Source organism: Monodon monoceros, unplaced genomic scaffold, assembly GCF_005190385.1.
Source record: "Monodon monoceros isolate NGI ecotype Baffin Bay Population unplaced genomic scaffold, NGI_Narwhal_1 Super_Scaffold_19, whole genome shotgun sequence".
In the NCBI taxonomy this organism is placed as follows: domain Eukaryota; kingdom Metazoa; phylum Chordata; class Mammalia; order Artiodactyla; family Monodontidae; genus Monodon; species Monodon monoceros.
Window position 1 is genome coordinate 66,939,353 of NW_021703775.1, and position 17,240 is coordinate 66,956,592.

The window sequence follows — 17,240 nt, forward strand, 5'->3', positions numbered from 1 at the left end:
TCCACCAGCCACAGCTACTGAGCCCATGTGCCACCACTACGGAAGCCCGCGCACCTAGAGCCTGTGCTCCACAACAAGAGAAGCCACTGCAATGAGAAGCCGGTGCACCGCAACGAAGAGTAGCCCCCGCTCGCTGCAACTAGAGAAAGCCTGTGTGCAGCAACGAAGGCCCAATGCAACCAAAAATAAATAATAAATGAATAAATAAACTAAAAAAAAAAAAGAACCTGCTGTATAAAAAAATAAAATTCAAAAAATAAATTGATTAATTAAATAACTCGTCCATTTCAAAAAGTGACTAAAATGTAAATGTTTATACCTTCTGACTCACCAATTCGCGTGTTAGAATTATGGAAATAATCTAGTGTGTACTGACACATGCAAGTTGTCCACTGAAGAGTATGATAGTGGGATACCAGGTATCTTAAAACGGAGAGGCGTGCTAATGTCTGTGCAGAGGGGTATTATGGAGAAAGACGTCAATATTTTACTTCATACACTTCTGTGTCGTCTTAATTATTCCATGAGCATGTATTACTTTTATAATTAGCAAAATGACAGACATATTTCCATATCGGAGAAGAAAAAACCTTGCAGAAACCAGCAAGTTTTCATTTGCAGTTAGTGCTGCTTCAATGCATCAGAACCCCTGCCCCTAAGCCTTACATGACCTCGAATTTTCTGTCAAATGGTAATGATACTACTAATGTCATAGGGTTATTGTGTCGCTTAAATGAGATCATTCCTGTAAAATGTTTAGCACAAAGCCTTGCATTTAGTAAGTACTAATAAATGTTAACTACATAATTATTTCATTCTGACATTTGTTTTAGTCTCCTACCCACAATCTCAGCCACTATTTCTTACCACGAGTCCACTAACTCCCAGCTTCCAGGGAACAAAGCTTGTGTGAAGCCACATTAGCCACATACCTTTCCTGAGAATTCTGTTTGACAAATCATAATCCATTAACCCCAGAGCGACACAAAGGCGTGATTCAGGAGGGAGCTAGTGGCACAGGTATGTATATGGGCAGTGCACTTGAGCACCAATGAATACACTTTCCTTTCCAGATAGTGGCAAGTATGCACACCATTTGAGACTGGCAAAAATGAGAGAGCTTGTTTTCAGCAACAGCTGGGGGAAAAACACCCAGAGAAGTAAAAATAAGAATATGTGATTTTTAAAAAATTGAAATCTCCAAGCACCCGTAACTGCTTAGAATCTCAAATACCTTATGCTTATTTTCAGAAAAGAGCAAACAAAATAAAACAAAAATCACTCTTTAGAAAGAAAAGCTGAGTAGAAGCACACTAAGCTGAGAGGCAATGGTGTGTGAAATTCAGTAGGACCTACAGTCAGACAGCCTGGGCCCAAATCCTGGCCCTTCCCCTTGACTAGCTCTGTGAATATGGCCAAGTTAATTCATCTTTTTGTGTCTCAGTTTCATCATCTGTAAAACGGGGATAATAAAAGATCCTACTTTATGGGGTTGTGAGAATTAAGTTAGTTAATATGCAGGTATAAGTGCTCTGTGAGTACTGGCCGTTACTATTTTTGTATGTGGCTGTTTGCTTTCAGCAGGTATGTGCTGGGCGACCCTCACAGCCAGTCAGGGAACCAGACATAGCCTTGGAAGGAGGGCCAGCCCAGGTCTACAGGCAAAGCTTTTGCTTCCTCTCAATCCCTCCTGAGGCAAGGGCCGGGGTGAAGGAACCCCTGCCAGCTGGTCTTTCTGCGCAGTCTCACAGCGGTGGGGATGGTGCCAAGGTCAGGGGTGGTGGCAGGGTTACTGCAGTCAGGCAGAGGGAGGCTAACCTTGAGGGCAGCTGCTCCTAGAATGACCTTTGATTACATCGCCTGGGAAGGCAGCAAGGGCCTCCACGCAGCTTCCTATTTGGAGACCAAGGCCTTGCAGTCAGAGGCTTGGAGCAGACAGGCAGGGCCTGATGGGAGGGGGTGGAAGTGGAGGTGAGAACTCACGAGGGGACTTTGGGGGAGGGAGAGGAATTGGGAAGGTAGGGGGCGGATGGCGAGGCAGAGGCAGTGGGGAAGGTGAGAGACCAAAAGTGGAGGAAGGAGGAGGAAGAGGAGAGGGGGCTTTGGGGGAAGAGTGGGGGGCGTGTGAAAAGGAAGGGGGAGGGGGAGGTTAGGGGCGACAAGAGCGGCAGGGCCCCTCCTCCCCTCAGAGTGTGGCTGTTTTCTGAGCACCCCTCCTTCCGCAGCAGAAATGCAGCCTCGGCCTTTCTGGCCTTTTCTGGCCCCGTTGCTCATCCACACGCCTCCGACGCACTTGTCAGGCAGCCACTGGGGAGGACGCGGCGGGAGCCTCAAATGCCACCTACTCCCCGGCCTCTCTCCCAGTTGATGCTTCTATTTTAGGCACCACATTATTTCCTGCTGTGATTTTTTCAGCCTTCTAATTCAGGCTCTGAGGTAAGCCGTGACATCCGCTCCGGCTCCCGCAGCCTCCCCCTCCCGCCCCCTGGAAGCTGCGCCTCGACCCTTGTCGGCTGCACTCCTGGGACTTCAGGGATTCACTCAGCCACGCCCATCCCAAAAAGAGGCTTTTAGGAAGAGGGACATTCCCCCTGTGCAGGGTGAAAGAGCCCAGCTAGAATACATTTCTAGGCAAGGATTTAGAAAAAAGACAAGGACTGGATATAAATTATACCAGTGTGTCCCAGATCCACCAAGGGGACTGCTGATGCTTCCGAATCAGTGGTTTTCAGTTTTGGGAGGGACAAGTCCCCGTTGAGAACTGATGAAAGCTATGCACCCTCTCCCCAGAAAGTGTCCACAGGCAACCCCCGACCCCTCCACCACAACACACTTTGATTCTGCTTCTAATGTCAGGGTTGTGCATGAGACCAGAGGTGTCCCAAGACCCCAGGATAAAAGATCCAGCTCAGAGGCCCTGGGTATCCATAGATCAGTCTCCTCTTGCCAGTCTCCTCCCAACCAGACTCACTACTCCCTTTTTCTTTCCCCTCCCCCAGGATAGGCCTCATTATATATATATATATATATATATATATATAGCGCTATGTGGGCCTCTCACTGTTGTGGCCTCTCCCGTTGCAGAGCACAGGCTCCAGACGCGCAGGCTCAACAGCCATGGCTCATGGGCCCAGCCGCTCCGTGGCATGTGGGATCTTCCCGGACTAGGGCACGAACCCGTGTCCCCTGCATCAGCAGGCGGACTCTCAACCACTGCGCCACCAGGGAAGCCCAGGCCTCATTAAATTTAATCAATGTGTCTGTATGTGCAAGGATTTCACCCCCAAATGGGCAAAGGGAGGTCAGATGGTAAAGTGCTTACTGGGGGTTGGGAACATGCCCCTGGGTCTCCATTCTGATTCCTTACTTGGGCCTGCATGACCCTGGTAGTGGAAAGGACACTGCACTTGGATTCGGGGAGACTTGGGTTCAGATTCAACTCTCAGTAGCTTTGGTACATTGACCTTCCTGAGCCTCCATTTCACTCGCACAAAAGGAACTCTGACAATAAAGCTTCCCTCATAGGGCTAAACGATGTGGTGCAAGCAGAGGCACCTTTTAAAGACCTTCTCAGTCAAGGGAAGGGGCTAGTTTACTTCTTTTGAATCACTTAGACCTTGTCTGTTGCCCCTAAGAGTGGGAAGCACCCAATAAAGTTTTGTGGTGGTTGTTTTCTAAATCCAAATAGATAGAATGAGTCCCAAATAAGAACGTGATGTGAGCTATCTCCAGAAAGATGAGTGAGAAGTCAAGAGCCCATCGCCAGACAAATACAGAGCAGCTGACACGGGAATCTGCCTTTGAAGTCTGGCAGATCTTGATTCAGAATCTCCACCTTTTCCACAGGTGCTACAAGGGGACCCTCCATCCCTTCCTCTCCACTGACGCCTCCCCTCCCACCTCCAGATACAACTCCCTCCCACCCTCGATGCTGTCTCTAGGGTGCCCTCTGGTTATGTCTTAGTTCTTTCTCCCAGCCCTGTGAGATGTCTCTAGAGTGCTGAGTGCATTCTCAGCATGATGCCCTAATGGTTCAGCTCAGGGGCCTTTTCTCAGTCCCCACTCCCTTGACTTTGGACACACTTTCTGACACTGTAGAGGGCTCTTCTAAGCCTCTCCTGAGCTCCTACAGTGATACTCTATCCTGGTTCTCTTCCTGCCTCTCTGATTGATCTGTCTCTTTTGTTGCCTCCTCTCCCTCCTCTGTTATCTTAAGGGTGGCTGTTACCCAGGGTTCATCACATTGCCCTTGGTTCCCTGTCCTCTGCCCTTTGGGAGGGAATCTCATCCATCTTGGTGGTTTCAACTATCTCCTCCAGGCTACCAGCTCTGACCTCTCTTTGAGTTCCACTCCCAATTTCAACTGCCCATTGGTAAGCCCTGTTATCGTCTCAAAATCAACATATCTAGAAATAAATTCTTCATTTTCCCCCACCCAGCTTTCCCTCCTGGCTTCCCTTCTCTGTTTGGGGCATGACATTCTCCTGGTCACCCAGGGACAAAGGCTCCATCAGCTTTGACTCTTCTTTTTCCCTCTCCTCCCACCTCTGTGCAGACACTAAATCCTGTCCATCCCCGCTTTGGGATGTCTCTCTGGCATCCATCTCTTCCTTTCCTTTCCCACCTCCATTCACCTAACCCTAGCTCTTAGCTCTGATGGCTGAAATAGCTTCCTGGCTGGTTTTTCTGCCCACAGTCTTGCCATTCTTTAGAATAAGTTAACTTCTGAGTCAGGACCCACCTCCACTATAACTTCCTTGACCATCTGAACTACTTTAGCACATCTTGCCTGCTCCATTCACTTTGTCAGTACATCTTATCTGGCCAAGTGCTATCTCTCCTATCGCTGTTTAGCTTTTCACATTTTTCACCTAAATGAGAAGCTCTTGGAGCTCTTTCTAGCCCCTAATCTGAGCTTGCCCAGGACCAGCCAGCATCCTTGGCGCTGCACCCTGGCATGTAACACAAGTACTTCTGATTCCTCATTGTCGCCCCTGTTTTTCAGTCTGGCCACTTCAGCCCCCTTTTTAATTAACCAAGGAGTGCCCTCCACCAGAAAGCAGAGAACCCAAATTCTAATGCCTAGAGGGACCGGCCGATCATGAAGTGGGTGAGGCAGGCCAGATGTGTGCTGACAGGGAGTGGTGGGATGTAGATCCCATGTCCCCAGTCCAGAGGGCTTGCTGCTACTCAGTCCCCCTTCGTTGCCATTGGGCCCAGTGTGGACAGATTTCCCAGGTTTTCAAAAGAAACACCAAATTTGAATTTTTACAGGAAACTTCCCAGCTTTTAAAACACTGTGCAGGCTAAACAGAAAACACGCTACAAGCTAAATTCAGCCTGCAGGTAACCCTGGACATAAAGGTTTCTAGCCTTGTAATTATTCTTGATGTGGCAGAAAGAACTTTGGATGGGAGGTTCCTAGTTAATAGTTATGTCAGTAATGAGCTGTGTCATCTTGGGTAAGTTACATCCCTCTCTGGGCCTCAGATTCCTCATCTGAACAATAAACAATCCTATTACGTGATCCCTAATGCCTTTTAACATGGTTATTCTCTGGTTCTGTGGCTTATACCAAATGGTAATTTTAGGATTTCCCTAAAGAGGTAAATCCTGTTTAATTGAATCGTCTGGTAAATGAGATTTACTCTAAATACACAATGAACACAGATAACCACATTTCAAAGAACTAGAACACAATAAGTCATTGGTTAACAGAAATTCTCCAGGGTTAACTGGAAAATCCCCTTTTAATCAAGCTTATTGTTGAAAGACTTTCTAAAATACCAGAGTTCAGTTTCCTGCCTTTCTAAGCACAGGAGATGCAGCAGTGCCGGGCAGGCAAGGGGAACTGGTGAGTCAATGTCTGGATGGCCCTGCCACCTGGGCTGAAGGGGCGGCAGCAGAGCCGCGGGAGGTCCTCTCAGGCCACTCTCAGCCCGGGGGGCTGCTGGGGATCAAGGACCAGCTGGCTGGGGCCAGAAGATCACTGCACTGGGACCTCATCAGCCTCTTTGCAGGACTCGCGCCCCAGGGCTTAACATCCACGCTGGGAGTGGGAATTACCTCACTCGTAAGCTGGGAATTCATTGAAAACTGGCACTGGCGGAGATGTGTGTTGAGGTTGAAGGTCATAAAACAACCCAGAGCTGCTTCCCTCTGAAAAGAGTAAGAGTTTGGAGCCCAACAGATCTTAGTCAGAATCTAGACTCTTCCACTTCCTAGATGTATGACTTTAGGCAAATGCCTCAAGCTTTCTGAGTCTTAGTTTCCTCATCTATAAATTGGAGATAACAATACTCTTTCAAAGAGTGGTTATGAGCACTAAATGAAATCATGTCTGCTAAATGGCTGGTGTAGTGTTAGGGATTTACTAAGTGCTAGATAAGAGGAAATTCTTCTTCCGTTAGTAACAGCTTTTATTGCTTAAAATCCAGTCTGATTTCCCAGTCTTTTTTCTTAATAGGGTTAGAAGGTCAATACCAGTCACCTTCCATGATAGACTTCCACTTTCCATGATAGACATTTGAGGAACTGTTTACAGAATCGGAAGTTGTCTCTTGTTCCCTCCTCCCTTCCATCCTATGCTATCATTCTTAAATATAGACACCAGCCTTAAAATCAGAACCAAGATCTTGATTTTGCAACCATTTTGCTAATCATTGATTCAGCCAAGCATCATCAATGGATGGTAAAGTTTGATGAAGGCAGAGTATTCACAGGCTTAAAGTATCTCCTCTTAAATTACTTATAAATTACAAAGGGAAAAAAACAGTAACTTTACCATGGAGAAACCTGGTAGACACCTTCACCTCCATTGGTGAAGTTAACATCACCAATCCTGGGACAAACAGACATCATGTTGGCTCCTGATATGATGCACTGAGATGCACAGCATCACTTCTGTGAGATTCCTGCCAACAAATGCCTAACTTTAATCTGATCACGAACAAACATCAGACTAACCCAAGCTGAGGGACAGTTTACAAAATGACTGGCCTAGATTCTTGAGAAATATCAGCGCCATGAAAGAGGAAGAAAAGCTGAGGAACTGTTTTACATTAAAAACTAAAGAGATATAACAATTAAAAGGAATTAAAAGAATGTATGCTCTGGATTGGATCCTGGACTAGAAAAAAATATCATTATAAAGAACATTATTGGAATAATTAGGTAAGTTTTAATATGGATTGTACATTAAATAATAGTATTATATAGACTTTAAATTCCCTGATTTCGATTTTATGGAAAAGAACATCCTTGTTCTTGAGAAATTCACACTGAAGTATTTAAGGACAAAGAGGTATGATGTCTGCAATTTACTCTAAAATAGTCAAAAAAAGAAAAGTATAAACATGTAAAAACACATACAAGGAGAAAGAATATTTAGACAAATGCAGCAAAATGTTCACATCTGGTGAACTTGAGTGAAGAGTACAGAGGAATTCTTTGTACTTTGTACTAGTCTTGCAACCTTTTGGTGAGCTGAAATTATTTCAAAAGTAAAAGGAAAAAAAGAAGAAAAAGTCTGAGCCAGGGATTAGTTAGAGCCGGGCACAAAGCCTCACATCATTTGGCCTGCAGCGCGGTGAAGTAGAAAGAGCCCTGACTTGCAGATGAGGTTCAAGCCCAGCCCTGTCAACTGCAAGACACTTAACATCTCTGGATGTCTGTCTCTTTACTCCAAAATGTAGAGAATAATAGTATTGCCTCTCCCTTAGGGTTGTCAAGAGGACTAAATTAGGGAGTCAATGTAGAAAAATCCGGCACATGCCAAAATATTATTCATGTGTTCTACAAGTATATGCTGCTAAGTGTCCAGAAGTGAAAAATACAAACAGAATTCTTGCCCTCAGGTAGCTTATACTCAAGTCAAAAAGGTGGAAAATAAATGACTAAATGAAGGGCAGACATATAGTTACAAACTGCCATAAATTCTATGAGAGTGACGGAGTGTGTCTGGAGAGATGGGGAGAGATGGGGAAGCCTACCACTTACAGGGTGGTCAGAGGAAATGCCATTTAAGCAGAGCCTGCAGAAGGAGGAAGAGGGAAGGGCTGGCAGTCTAGGTGGTGGGAACAGCAGGAGCAAAGGCCCTGAGGTGGGTGAGAACTTGGTATATACGAGAAATGTGACCCTCTCTCCTCAGCTAGAGCATTTATAACTCCTCTATGTTCTGTGAGGGAAGGGGCAGCATAGCACCGAGCACAGATTGGACACTCAGTGTTTGATGAGTGAATAAGCGAATGGGTGTTCTTTGGTTTCAATATTTGCCATGAGGAGATCTCCTCTCTCTCTGCCCTTAGCTGCACTATGTGGTGAAAAGAAAGGAGGCTTCTTCTGAACTGGCAGCTCTGGAGTTTTCCTCTCTGTGGGCAACTTGCTTAGATCACAGAGCCGGGAGGGACCCCAAAAGTTCCACGCTCCCACCTCTCATGGTAGAGGGAAGAAGCCAAGGCCCAGGCTTGGGACAGACTTGCCAGAACCCATGGATCTGGTTGGGGGCCCACGTCTGGTGCTTTCCCAGCCCCGCAGCCTGCCTTGTTTATTTGTTCAGCAGGTTTGTTCAACCATGGCACAGCCTGATTTGACTCTGGAACGTTTAAGAGATGAGCCAAAAAAATCACAGAAAAATGGTTTGCTCTTGGGGCAGCCAAGGTGGGAGACAGGGTTCTGGCCAGCTCTGGAGCAGAGTTTTGGCTTGTCCTCTGCTGTCTTTTTCCCTCCTGCCCTTGAGAACCAAAGGGACTCCAGTGGGATTGCCTGTCTCTCTGTCCTGTTTCTCCAGGACCTTGATGTTGCCAGCCTAGAACTTTCAACTGTTAAGATCCCTGGTTCTCATCTCCACCCTCATTAGCTCCATCCCAAACCCCAGCTTCCAGCCACCAAGTTCAAGCCACAGCCTGATCCACTTGACCAGCCCTGGGATGGAGGTGTTGGGCCCAGCACCTGGATCATTCTGCCCCCCTCTGCCTGCATCGACCTCTTTCTCCCTGCTTGTGAACTCTTGCTTATCCTTCAAAACCCAGCTGTTATGTAAAACCTTGAACTGACTCCGCGGGTAGTCTGCCAGCTACTTTTTAAATTTTAAAAAGCTTAACCAGGATAAACAGGATAGCTAAAATGCTGGATTTCTTTGCTTTTGTGTAACTAGATACTAACTCAGTGTCATAATGTTAGTTATCTCATGTTGATCAGAAGCACTTATTTGCAGTTACATAAATGTTTGATTACAAAAAAAACTTGAACACCTTAAAAATGCAATCTGTGGGACTTCCCTGGCGGACTCTGCACTTCTGCTGCAGGGGGCATGGGTTCAATCTCTGGTCAGGGAACAAAGATCCCACATGCCGCTCGGCTCCCCCACCCCACCCCCCAAAAAAAAGAAGGTAAAAAAATGCAATTTGTAAGGCTGACAAAATAATTTATTTAAATATTAATTAAGGCCAGGTGGTAGAGGGGATGAAGTAAGGATGACAAAAGGAATCCTGGTGGTAAAAACGTGACTCTAAGGTCCTCTGCAGCCTTTTGATACACATGGCTGCCTCATTTCCCCAAAGGCTTGGTACACAGTAGGTGCTCAGAAAGTATTCATTGAATACCGTATGTGAAAGTGTAGGAGCATGCAAGGATGATGACTAGAGTCACTGAAGCCTCTGTCAACCCTAGTGGCTGTCCCTTGGGGACCAGACTAATAACCAATGCAGGAGCTGTCCTAGCCTCAGGCCCTTTTCCCCTAACTGCCAATCCTTAGTGTTCACCCAAGTAGCACTGAGATTAGTCAGAACCTGGGGACGAGGCTGTGTATTCTGGAGCCCCGCCAGGAAGCAGGGGCAACAGCCTGGATTCTGATGCCCATTGCAGCCCCCTCTGCCCCTTTGCTCCAGGCAGCTCCCCAAGAGGCTTGAGTCTGACCAGTTGTGGGAGGCGCTGCTCTCCTTCACTTCCAAAATTAGCTCAGACCTTAAAAATCACAGCCTGGCGCCTGCTCTTCTCATGACGAGGAAAACAGGAGATGTCAGAAGCCTCCCTAGGTATCGGCAAGAGAACAGCTCCTCTGCTCCCTCCCTTCCTTGTATGAGGTCATTGAATCAGGATGACAAAGCAAACAGTGACAGGTTGGGACTTGTTCCTGGACTGATTCCAGGGTTGCCCCAGCCCCTCCCTCCTCCTCCTCAGAATGGCAGACCCAGGTGTGGACAACAAACAGACCTGGACTCGGTCCTTGGGATCTGGGAAATGGACACTAGTTGGGAGGCATACTCCGTGGTGGAAAAGAGGAGGTCCTGGATAGACCTTGGTGGAACTGGGAATCGTGATATTGGCACCACCGGACACCTGCACAGTTTTTTAGGCTTCAGTGTACTTTCATTTATTCTCATTTGAGTTAAGGAAGACAAGAATTCTTTTCTGACTTTACAGATGAGAAAACTGAGACTTGTTTAAGGTCAGCAACTTAATCAGGGTAACATGGCTTAAGGGTCACAGAGCCAGACATGAAAGAGTTTTGTGACTCGAGTTACAACCATCTTCCCACCTCACCACAGTTCCCTGAACTTCACTCATTGGTATACCTGTCTCATGCTTTGTACCTTGTTGCATCCCACCATACTGTTACTTACTTAATGTTCTTCTTTAAATAAACTCACTTTAAAAACTGACCTCATTCTATGCAACAATATGTATGTGCATGTGTATAAATAATAATGTATTTATATGCGTAACTGCTAAAATTAAACATTTTCATCCTCCTCCCCTAAAGTCAACTCTCATAATGCCTGGGATACTACTGCACACTTTCAGAAACTGTCCAACTGTCCTCCGCCCTCCCTGCATTACTAATGATGGACTGTCACAGGCTGGCAGCCAAGCGGCTGCCCTTGTTGAAATGCTCAGCCAGTAGGATCACTCAGGGCCACCACTGTCGTTGTTAGCGCTGTGCCTCCAAATCACAGAATTACTGAATCAGGGGGGATAAGAGAGAGATCATGGAATCCAGCTCCTAGCGGGGAGAGCCTTATACAACACACCAACTCATAGTCCTAAAGGTTAAGGGAGCACCGTTCAGAGACAAAAAGAGGAATGAGATGTAGTCTTTGCTCTTGAAATTCACAAACCTTACAAACACAAACAACTGAAAACTAGAAGGAATAAGCAAAGGATCTGGAATTATGGTTCCACCATGAACTTGGCATGCCTTTGAACAAGTCACTTCATTTTCTGAGCCTCAGTTTCCTTAAACAGAGGTGATAACATCTCCTCTTTTTACATTTTAAGACAGATAGGAGATTCAGATTTTTGAAATGAGTGCGATATATCAAAATATCAAGTTGTACACCTAAATTATATACAATATTTGTCAATTATTCCCCAATAAAGACAGTGGGGTGGGGTGGGGGTTGGTGTGAAAAAATGCTCTGTAATACAGTGTGTAAATAATAAACAGGCAATGCCTAAACTCCTCCATAGAATATGTGCATTATGACTGGAGAATGACTTTCTCCGGGTGAAACTAAGCACCAGAAACAACAGGCTGGGAAGAGATTTAGGGAACACTGTTTGGACCTTGTCAGTGTCCCTAATTTGCTGCTTTCAGGTCTTGGATCTGGGAAGACATTGGTGACCTGAACCAGCTTGTTGCCCTGAGGTCTTTCAGAACCCTGATTCTGAAAGAGTTCAGGATGTGCTTCTTACTCTTTCTTCTGCTTTGAAACATTTGTCTTCTGACTTTCAGCTCCAGGTGCAAGTTGCTGTACAGTGATGGGTCTTTACTGCCCTCTTGTGATCACTCCCTGTCATAGTTGCATTGACTTTTGAAGGGGTGTGCGTGACAGCCTGAGGAAACCAGAGCCAACCCTCAAGATCAAGATTTTCCAGGGCCAGCAGAGGGCTTAAAGCCCAAATTAAAGCCAGCTGCTGTAATCCGGAGCTCCTTGACGGGAAGGGGTAGTTCCGCCTGATTTTGCCCCAAATAGTTCAGGAATCCAGGCCTGTGCCTGCATTAACCCTGCTAAAATGGTTAGTGCTTAGATTGTCCAGCTTGTCTGGAACAAGTTCTGGAAATGAAGGCAGCTCTAAGGTCCTTTCTCTGCCTGGAAAACCCAAGGGCAGGAAGGACCAGGACTAGAACTTGCCCTGCAACCCTCACACCTATAAAGCAACAGTTAACTGAGCACATATTTTGTGAACTGGTAGGTGCCATGAGGTGCAGGTGGGGTACAAAATAAGATAGTTCCCATCCCCAACTCACAAAGTTTACAAACATAAATGACCCAAGCACACATATAATTAGCAGATGTCAGGTCATCCGAGCAAGGGGTATCACAGGAGTAGAAATTAAGTGCTGTAGGGCTGGTGGGAAAAGGGAGATTAGTGACAACCAGGGGGATCACGGTTTCCTGAAGATAGTGAGACTCAAGCTGAACCTTACCTAGTAGACATGAGCAAGGAAGACCACAATAATGCTAATAACTACATTTTGGGGAGCTGATTGGGTGTCAAGCATGGCTAAAGCTTTTACAGATAGCTCGGCTATTTAATCTCCACAACAGTACTATGAGGTAGCTATTACTTTCTCCATTCAACAGACAAGGAAACCGAGGCTCAAGGCCATGTACGGCAAGACGTGATGGAAAATATATGAAGAAGTAAAAGCAGAAGTTGTATTTGGGGCAAATAACCTATTATTACTAGAGTATGGGTTATACTTGGTGGGTAGCAGAAAGGGACAAGAGCATATGGGGATGAGTTATGATGATCAAAAAGTACAGGAACCCTATGACATGGGATTTAAAAGCCTCAAATGAATTTGGACCTCACCCTTTGGATAATGGAGAATGTCTTGAGGTTTCAGAGCCAAGGATTCTGCTCAGTGATGTACTTTAGGATAACTCAGATGCATGGAGGAGAGCTTGATGAGGCAGAGACAAAAGGGAAGGAGATCTGCGAGGAGTCATGAGGCAAGGGAAGCTTGGGTCAGGGCAGTGGGCAATGCAGAGGAATGAATCCTAAAACCTCTACACGGAGAAATTGTTGAGATTGACTTGGGGTACTTCGATTTTTAAAAAGTGGTTAAAAAAAAAAAAAAAGAATGCACTTTAAATGGCTGAGCAAAACAAAGTTACAGTGTTTGGCTTCAAAGACCTCGAGAGACTTAAGTTATATGCTTCATGTTATACAACCCTCAACTACAAACATTTACACACAATGGTTATAGAATCCTCTTCCAGCAAAGGTCTTATGAAGCCTGCAGAAATGCTTCCTCAAGAGATATAAGATACGCATTGATTTATAAGATGTTCTTTCACGGGTTAGGTGGCAAGAAAAGTTGTCCTCTATAGGAGATAAACAGACTTTTACTTTAAAGATAAAAGACGACTCTAAATACTACACTTAAAATTCCATATGAAATTGGCAATTAGTATGGTCAGAACCAAGAATGTGGACTAAGTTCAGATACAGAGTTATTATTAAATCTAGAAAAACCTCACACTACATATTTCTCACACTTCCCAAATGAAATAGAAATCTGTTCAGTCATATCATCAATTTTATTGATACTTCATTAAAATGTGTTACAAATAAATTCTATGAAGACTTGAAATTAAAAAAACAAAAAGATTGATTTGGAGGATGAAGAAGGTGGAGCTACATTCAGTGGGAACCATTGTACCCTCACATGCTGAGCCCTCAAACCTGTCATCAGTGCCAGGTCCTCTTGGGGGGAGAAAGACTTCTGGTCTCCCGTGGAATAGAGGTCTCAGTCCCACCCTGGACTGTCGTAGTGCCAAACCTCTAAAACCAAAGCAGGGCACAGTCCTCTCAGATTGCTGAGAAGAAATCTTGAAAATGGTTCTCAATGCCCACATCAAATGAGGAATCTCATGACCAAAGAGCAGCCTGTCACAAGAAGACATGATACCAGTTTGATGCCATGACCCACCCTCCACAAAGGGCAAGGAGAGTTTTACGTCATTTCCCAGCAGTTTGTCAAACCTGGTTTGGTCCAAACAGGGATGGACCAAACCTTGTATGGGAACTCAGCCATGCCAGGGGTTTGCATTCCTGCTTTTGATTGCCACAGGGCTGGCAGGCTTCCTTCCCTCTGGCTCCCACTCTCAGGAAGCCGTCCACAGCTGCTGGTCACTTGTCACACCCTATCCGGGAGATGGCAGCATTTCAATGGTAAAGCAACAGATCCCCAGGCTGTGGCTAACGACTTCAAAGTTTGATAGGAATTGTGTCATTATTTCCCAAAGAGTTAACTCCATCCAGCTACAGTGAAGTAGTAATGGGTAAAGGCTTGTAATGGGCTATAAGGAAATAATGGGACTTCATACTTACTATGCTAGATTGGGACAATTCCAGGGAAAATATTTATAGCAGGCACTCAACAAACATTTATTGCATATACCAGGCACTATGCAAAATCCTTAGAAATGTCCTAAAGCAGACAAAGAGATTTGCTTTAAAGTTCCACTCACACCCCTGACCTTTCTTTCCAGAATGATGCTCACTGTACCACTTACTTTACTTTTTCCCCACATAAATAAGTACCTATAGCCAAGAAAAACTGTTCCCAATACCAAAGATATGAAGACCAGTTGTCCAAGACTGGGGTCTGCCTGCAAAATTCATGCCTGCCACGTGGTCTTCAAAATCACCTGAATCTTAGGCTCACCTGGTAGAAGACTGAAACTGTTCTCTAGCCCTCTCTTGAGATCCAGACCTCTACATTCAACTGCTTTCTGGACACCTTTACTTAGATGTCTTAAAGGGACATCAAGTTCAACTTGTCCAAATGGAATTCACGATCTCCTCCACCTCCACCTGGTCCTCCTCCAGTGTCCCCTCATCTCAGCAAATGACGCCATCGGCCATTCAGATATATAAGCCAGCGATCTAGGAATTACCCTCCAGCCTCCTTCCCCCTTCACTCCCAGACAATCCATCACTCAGTCTCAGCCATTCTACTTGTTAAAATATTGCAGGGACCCCTTTCTATCTCTGTATCTCGATCTCCACTTAGTTCAAGCTGCCATCATCTTTCACCTGGATCCCTGCAGCAGACTTCTGACTGGTCTTCCTGCATCCTCTTGCCCTCTTCCATCCTTCCTCCAACCTGTAGCTTCAGTGTTCTTTTAAAGACCCAAATCTGACCACTTCACTATCACTAACATCCCAGTGGCTTCCCGTTGCTCTTTAAATACAGAGGCAGATATGATACAGAATTCCTGGGGAGGCCAGGAGAGACCAGGGACACCCTGCTTACAGATAACCTGTTGCGTTCTTGCTGTTAACAATATTTTTTGTAATGACTAATAACCTTGCTTTCGTTTCTGTGAAAAGGAGACTAGATCACTTTGATTTCTGGTAACCAAAAAACTGCAACCCATACAGTTCAGGAGGGGGTAATTAGCCTTCTGAATAGAAACTTTTCAAATATCCTAAAGACACTGTAATGAACATCTTGAGTCAGGTGAGACCCCAAAGATGAATTTGCCTAGAGCTGAGTGGGCCAAACCTGGCCTGCCACCTGTTTTTGTTTTTAAAATATTTATTTATTTATTTGACTGTGCTGGGTCTTAGTTGTGGCGTGCTGGGTCTTTAGTTGCGGCATGTGGGATCTAGTTCCCTGACCAGGGATGGAACCTGGGCCCCCTGCATTGGGAGCATGGAGTCTTAGCCACTGGACCACCAGGGAAGTCCTGCCACCTGTTTTTATAAGTAAATATTTATTGGAACACAGTCACACTCATTCATTTGTATACTGCCTATGCCATTTGCACTCCAATGGCAGAGCTGAGTAGTTGCGACAGATTATATGGCTTGCAAAGCCTCAAATACCTGGCCATTAATAAAAATGGTTTGCTGACTCTGCTCTAGAGGTTCTCCATTAGGGGCCGCACATTAAAATCACCTGGAGTGCTTTTAAAAGGGATCAACTCAGAGATTCTGACTAAATTGATCTGACATGGGATCCTAGTATTAGAATCAAAAACTTCAAAAATTTCCCTAGGTAATTCTAATATGCAGCTACAGTGGAGAATCACTGATATAATCCAGTCTCCTCTCACAGGTAAGTCGGCCCAGATGTCAGGATATGTCTCCTTTTTGTAATGAATAACAACTACTAATATCTACAAATCCCTGTAAAGCATATCCATCTACATGGTCTCCTTTTATCCTAGAACAAATCCAAGGTCCAAAGAGCAAAAAGCGTTACTGTCCCTGCTTCACACATGACAGAATTCAGGCTCAGGGAAAGGTCATGTCCCCAAAGTCTCCTATTTAGTAAAGAGAAGCTAACACTCACGTGCAGGTCTTTTGAAACAAGTCCACTGACCACTGATATTAATTGTACAAGTTACATATTTATATTTTATTTTGGCCAATGGAGTCCTACTCGCTTTCATGCTCTCAAGACATAGGACCATACCTACCCCTCCCAGAACATTTAGATATCTGCCTTCCTAAAGCAGACGATGCTCTGTGTAGTCCCTAGGATTCCTCAAGGTCACTGTGAGGGTAGAGTGAGGAGGAGAGGATTGTATGCATGCAGGTATGTGTGTGTACATCCAATCCCCATCCATCCCCAACTCAATTCAACCAGAGCAGGCATATTTTTTACCTGTTCAAGTATTAGGGTTCCACATACAATTCTGTTTGAATCAGGAGTTTCACCTTTGAAGACCACTGATCTGGCTCAGACCTCAGTCCGCGGTTTCGATCCAAGGTGGCACAGACACTCTGCCCCCGAATTCCTGTCACTTCTTACATCATCAACAAGTCCTTCCCTGTTGGTCTAAATGAAGTCCAAAATAATAGTTTCTCATAATGCCAATATTGGTATTGTTTTTTGAGAAATCAGACTTATTTTTAGTAGAACAGACATCTGTTAGGGTAACTGAAGTTTGTTACTGCTTCCTGCCCACCTCATGCATCCCATATAATCCATATTGGGAAAGCATCATCCTCATCCACTCCCTCTTGCTGGGCCACAGCCTTTCTCCTGCCTGCTCACTATGTCTGCCTCCAGCATAATCCACTGGTTTTCCACCTTGCTTCCACTCTTAGGCTTTCCTTTCCTGTGCAAGTGAGGCACTGATGATGGGAAGTGGGGGATGGGGTGGGAATAAGACATATTCTTCATTTCTTCATGTTTCCAGAGAGGAAGGAACTTTTATTCCCCTCTCTACAGAGGTGAGAAACCCTACAGTGGGCAGAACACATCCAGCTTT